Below are 5,000 nucleotides of genomic sequence, written 5' to 3'. Positions count from 1 at the left end.
TGACATGTATGCCGAGGAAAGGGGTGCAATAACCCTGGATACTTGTTAGCAACAGGAGCTCCGGTACTGTGGCCTAGCCACTTCGGGGACTGAGGGTTACCAGCCCCTTTCCCTTAAACCACTTGGTCCAAAATGCAGAAATGAAAAATCCAAAAGTGGCGACCGAGTGGTCGCCGCTCCAAGTACCAGCGGAGGCACTGGTGGGAGCGCTGAGCGTAATGGTGGACACGGGGACACACCTGGCGGTCCTGGGGCGCCCACATGCAGCTGTGGGAGGACCTTTGGCACGGAGCAGGGCCTGCGGATTCACGCAGGTAAGATGCGCCATGCTTTGCCGGGTGCGTCTGGAGGCTTGGCCTCGAGAGCGAAGAGAGATGGAGGCTTGGCCTCAGAAGTAAGGGGAGGTGTAACTTCACGGACAGATGGTGGTCCGGAGAAGGCTTTGGTGGGAACCTCCCTACAAGGAGGTCGCACAGATGAAATCGACTTTGCCTCAAGGCAAGTCGGAGGGTGCATTGTGAGCTTGCCCCTCATAAAGGAAGGAGAGACGGGTGCGGCAGCACAGGTGGAGATGTCCTCTACGGAGGAGCCCAGGCATTCGACCATGGGCACCGCTGATAACACGGCAGCGGAAGCAGGGTGTGAAGCTACCTTAACGTCTGTTTGGGATGGTAAAGGTTCGCACGTGGCTGTGAGAGCGGTTCCTCGTAGTACTGGGCCCGGCACTGCGTGCGTCGAGCTCCCACAGATGGGATACGCGCGGACTGGAGCCATTCCAAAGACAGGACGTAGTCGGCCAGGGGAGATCAGACATCCGGAGTCGGCTGTGCATGCAAGGACTGGAGGTGTACCGGGGCTTGGGCCCGATCAGTCCGGCGCCTACCTTGTCCCGTCAGTCATGCCCAGTCATGGCTTCGGTAACATGACTTCCCGAGAGGCAATGGCTAGTGGACGGAGGGAGACTCGTAGTACGGCGAAGGCACAGAGGCGGGTATTGCGGATAGGGTTCCCACCCACCGCATACCAACTGCCCAAAAGTGTCGATGAGACCCAAAAACGAGTCCTTCCTTCCGATCCATCTGGCAATGGCGGAGGTGTGGGGAACACCTTGCGACCGCTCAAACGTCCCCCGTTGTTGCGGGTGGTCGAGGAACACAGAGAACCCCTTGGTCGGCCCACTCCGAGTGTTGAACACTCGGGCGGTAGGGCCTGCAGGCGATCGAGTCAGCTGGGACTATCACCCCCAGGTGGAGGCTCATCGCCTGTGTACGGAGATTCAGACGAGGAAGAGGCCATGGGGTTGATTACCCCAGGGCTCCTCTGCTCTGACGTTGATCCGGACCAAGTGAGGCAATCTCTAACTCCTACTCAGAGTGGCAGTAGCCAGAATAGTCCTTTCGTCCTGATGTCCACCAGAGACATTCAGGGCATGCTCTCGGTGGTTGATGTCACCGAGAGCTCGGTGAGCGATGAAGATGTCAGTGATGACATCGCGGGTTCCTCGTATGTTTCCGGGGATACCCGCACTTTCGGGACCTCCGCGGTAAATTTTGTGGTTAACCGTTCAACTGATGCTGATGCTAGTGGTGGTAACCCGGCATCAGAGGTTCTGGAATCTGTAGCTGGAACTGATGCTACATCCCAGTTCACATGTCAGGAGTGTGGAGAGTGCTTCTCCACTAAAATTGGGTTGGGCGTCCATCGACAACGCAAGCACAAAAATGCCTATAACGCTGTAATCTCTATTGACCGCGTTAAGGCACGATGGACGCCCGAGGAGTCGTATCTTCTGGCGAAGATGGAGGTGGGGCTGCTTCGGTCGGGTGTAAAACACATCAACCAGGCACTCCACTCCGCTTTGCAGAGATACGACTCCGACAAAAGTGCAAGTCGCACGTATGACTCTGTGAAAGCCACAGAAAGATGAAGGCCTACCGGGCAACAGTGGCCCGACTCCTGGCAGTGACTGAGGACCATCAACAGGAAGTTAGACCTGCACCCACGCAGTCCGTGACGACTGTCACGGGGGACGATGCAGTCCCGCAGGTCTCACGCATGGCAACACGTAGTAGGGGTGAGGTGCTTGAAGACCACACCCTGCAGCATCAGGTTGCGGTGCAGCGGGATCACGGTGACGACCACAACATTTCGATGGAGCAAGGGGAGTGCCATGTACAGCCTCAAATAATCCTCGACGAGAATGCGGAGCGGTCTCGGTTGAGGCTGCTCCAGGAGATTCGCAGTCTCACGGGTAGGCAGGCGCCGAGGACACATGGTGGGGCTGAGTTGTGGATTGTGGCGCGGCTGGCGCTAGATGGGGTGGAGGTGGCCGCACCATTGAACAACTACATTCGGGAATATTTTTTCCGAGATGTGCGACCGGCTCCGCCTCATCGGGGTCGGCGGCGTCGCCCACAGCGCCCCTTGAGTCACAGGAAACAAAAGAAGAAGGACTATGCTCTTACTCAGGAGTTATTCCGAAAGCGCCAGTCGGAGTGTGCCCGGGAGATCCTGGACGGAAAAGCAGCAGCCGAAGTCGAGGACCCGGAGAAGTTCCTCAAGGAGTGGGAGTCAATCATGGCGGGCTCTGTCCCGCCCCCCATCACGGAGGAGGTAAGTGTTGTTGGGGCTGCCTTGGACCCCTTTTTCATTATAGGTGCACAGGATATTAAACAGTCTTTACCTCCGATGAGTTCCGCACCAGGCCCCGATGGTTTCACTTCGCGTGACCTCCGGAAGGTACCCATGCCAATTTTGAGGGTAGTGCTAAACTTAATCATGCTGGGCCGTCAGGTACCAGTATGTCTTAGGGGAGGGAGAACGGTCTTTATACCTAAAAAGGAGGGTGCACGGGATGCAAGGGACTTTCGTCCGATAACAGTAGCCCCAGTGCTTCTCAGGTTGTTTAACAAAGTAATGTCTCGACGGCTCCTCGCCGCGGTTGACCTCGATCACCGGCAGAGGGCTTTTATTCCTGTCGACGGCTGTGCGGAAAATATAGCCATTTTGGCTACCGCCTTGGATGAGGCTAAGACCTCGAGGAGACCTCTGTTCCTTGCCAGTGTGGACCTCACCAAGGCGTTCGATCGGGTGTCCACGGAAGCTATCCTACGGGGTGCTGCCCGAGCGGGTCTCTCGGCATCGTTCCTGGAGTATCTGCAAAGTTTGTATGGTACTTCAGAGACGGTGCTCGGGTATGGAGACAGAACACTCTTGGTGAGGCCCACTACTGGGGTGAGACAGGGAGACCCTCTTACACCTGTTCTTTTCAACTTGGTGTTGGACGAGTGGCTCAGCGGCCTCGACCCCGAAATAGGGTTTACTAGTGGGGATTTTAAAGTTGACGCCATGGCGTTCGCCGACGACCTGGTCGTAATGGCGTCAACTCCGCGAGGACTCCAGGAAAGACTGGATAGCCTCGCGGCCTTCTTGGGCCCACGAGGTTTGGAAATTAACGCTGGTAAGTCATTCACTCTCGCCCTCCAGCCATCTGGAAGGGAAAAGAAAGTAAAGGTTGTCACAACTACAACCTTCAAGGTGAACAACGAACAGCTACCCGCAAACGATATAGCGACGGTGTGGCGCTACCTGGGCATCTCCTTTTCCGCCGCGGGTAGGGCGCCCATGCCGTTGGAGCGGGAGCTGGCGCTGCTGTTAAGTAGGGTGTCTCGGGCGCCTCTGAAGCCCCAGCAGCGTCTTGTGGTCCTGAGGACCTACCTAATGCCCCGCTTGTACCATCGTCTCGTCCTGGGGCCCTATACGGCCAAGCTGCTAATCAAGTTAGACCGCCTCGTGCGTGCTTCGGTGCGGCGGTGGCTAGCACTGCCGCATGATGTGCCGCTCGGCTACATTCATGCTGAAACTCCGGCCGGCGGGTTGGGAGTTCCCTGCCTCAGAACCGCCGTGCCAGGGCTGCAGATGCACAGGTACGAGCGTTTGGCGCAGAGCAGCCACCCGTCCTGTGCTCAGACCCTGCGTTGCCGCCTCATAAGGGGGGCCCTTAGGCACGCAGATCGTCTGTGCAACTACGACGGTGCTCAACTGCAGTCCAGAGAAGCACGTTGCCGGTTCTGTGCGGGGAAGCTCCACCGCAGTTGCGACGGGAAAGCACTCTCCGAGTGCGGCAATGTGATCGGATCACAAAGGTGGGTGTCCGAAGGAACGCACCTCTTGCCTGGTCGAGAGTTTATAGACTGCGTGAAGTTGCGTGTGAATGCCCTGCCAAACCGAACACGCACGAAGCGCGGTCAAGGCGGCAACAAGATGTGTCGGGCTGGCTGCAACGCGCCGGAGAGCCTGGGGCACATCCTTCAGCGGTGCCACCGCTCCGACTTTAAACGCATTAAGAGGCATGACAACATAGTAGAAGAGCTTGCGACTCGCCTGCGGGGGAGGAAGTGGGATGTCCGGGTTGAACCCACCGTACGTACGTCAGAGGGTAAACGCTTCCCAGACCTCGTGGTGTCTAACAAGGACAGCAGGTGATTTTAGATGTTCAGGTCGTCGGCCTTCGCGTGGGTCTGAGTGATGCGCACCGTCGGAAGGTTGCGAAGTACTCTGTGCCGGAGGTCCTGGAGCAGGTGCGGGGGAGCCGTCAAACGAATCCCCTTGTATCCAGTGTAACCATCTCCTACAGAGGCGTGTGGGCGTCTGAGAGTGCCAGGGTCCTTGCTGACCTCGGTCTCGGACGTGAAGATTTTAAGATTTTAACAGTAAAGTGTCTCCAGGGTGGCCTGGTGTGTTTTCGTGTGCATCAGCAGATGACGACTGTGGCATACCCACGGGTGATGGCGCGTTTGACGCCCTAACAGTGCCTCTGCAACTAACCCCCCCACTTTCCATCTCAGTGGGGGTTTTTGGAGGTCGCTCTTCCTCGATTAAGAGTTATAATACGATTTTCTTCCTTTTGTCGGGGGCGGGGGGTTCTCTCGCTTGCCTGGAGAGGGCGTAACTCGGCTCCCCTAATCCCACTAACACTTTGGGCTTGGGTGGGTCACGTT

General features: G+C 57.2%; 1 pseudogene; it reads left to right on the top strand.

Annotated features, from left to right (window-relative positions):
* The window catches only part of LOC121834449, a 9,865-nt pseudogene that overhangs the window by 2,849 nt on the left and 2,016 nt on the right, over positions 1-5,000 (top strand).

The sequence above is a fragment of the Ixodes scapularis genome, unplaced genomic scaffold (assembly GCF_016920785.2).
Source record: "Ixodes scapularis isolate PalLabHiFi unplaced genomic scaffold, ASM1692078v2 ptg001158l_1___fragment_3__unscaffolded, whole genome shotgun sequence".
NCBI classification, from domain to species: Eukaryota; Metazoa; Arthropoda; class Arachnida; order Ixodida; family Ixodidae; genus Ixodes; species Ixodes scapularis.
The sequence above is the reverse complement of the archived record's forward strand: the minus strand, read 5'-3'. Positions and strand labels throughout refer to the sequence as shown.